The sequence below is a fragment of the Montipora foliosa genome, chromosome 9 (assembly GCF_036669935.1).
Source record: "Montipora foliosa isolate CH-2021 chromosome 9, ASM3666993v2, whole genome shotgun sequence".
Classification (NCBI taxonomy): domain Eukaryota; kingdom Metazoa; phylum Cnidaria; class Anthozoa; order Scleractinia; family Acroporidae; genus Montipora; species Montipora foliosa.
The window spans coordinates 12,978,957-12,979,877 of NC_090877.1; positions in this window are offsets into that span (position 1 = coordinate 12,978,957).

Below are 921 nucleotides of genomic sequence, written 5' to 3' on the forward strand. Positions count from 1 at the left end.
ATGAGGCACTGAAGAGCGTGAACTCGTCTATATCGTTGTCGACAGGAGTACAGACACTAAGCAAAATTAAAGACGAAGACGTTGTTTAGCTGCATATAATTTGGCTAGTGCTTAAATTAATTTACGCATTGATGGATTGTACTTCCCAATGTCATTTAGGTTCTGCAAAAATTTGCATGATTTTGATTTATGGGCGTTGTAGCCTGAATCTGTTCTTTATGTTTTATGAAAATAATCTCAGTATAAATGTCTTATAAAAGACACTTTCACTGTTGAAATCGGCCTCTTTGTAGCGGCGTTACATTGGTTCCAAGTCGGCCAAAATGCCATGCATTCACTGTAATTTTAGCCGTGTTTTGCCCCCGCAACAAGAGAAAATGAGGGGACAGAGAGGGAGGCTCAGGGCGTTGGCCGGGATATGTCATGTCCACAAGAGTTATTTTTAGACGAGCGGAAGTCTTTGTTCTAGCGGAAGTCTGTCTTCCGAGACGTCCGCATGCAGTCTTGCCTCGCTCTCAGGTTCTTAGTGAAAAGAGAAAATGGCGGCGTACGTGGAAGGCTGATGAATATTTATTTTCTTTCAAAGATCAGCCCGAGGTTGGCCTTCAGGCAGACGTCTCGGAAGACAGACTTCCGCAAGAACAAAGACTTCCCCTCGTCTAAAAATAACTTTCGTGGACATGACATATCCCAAGGGCTGGACCGGGAGCCTCCATCTCTGTCCCCTCATTTTCTCTTGCCCGCAACCAAGATGGCGTCATTAATCGTGGAAGGGTCTGAGGTCTTTAAAATTCCTAATTGACCGATAGGAGTCGTGTTTGGCCTGTCTACACCTTCAAACACAATTACAAGTTAACTTAATTAAAAGCTTTAAAAGAGTTGTTGTGGTGCATTACATGCTCTCTATTGCACTTTTTTTCA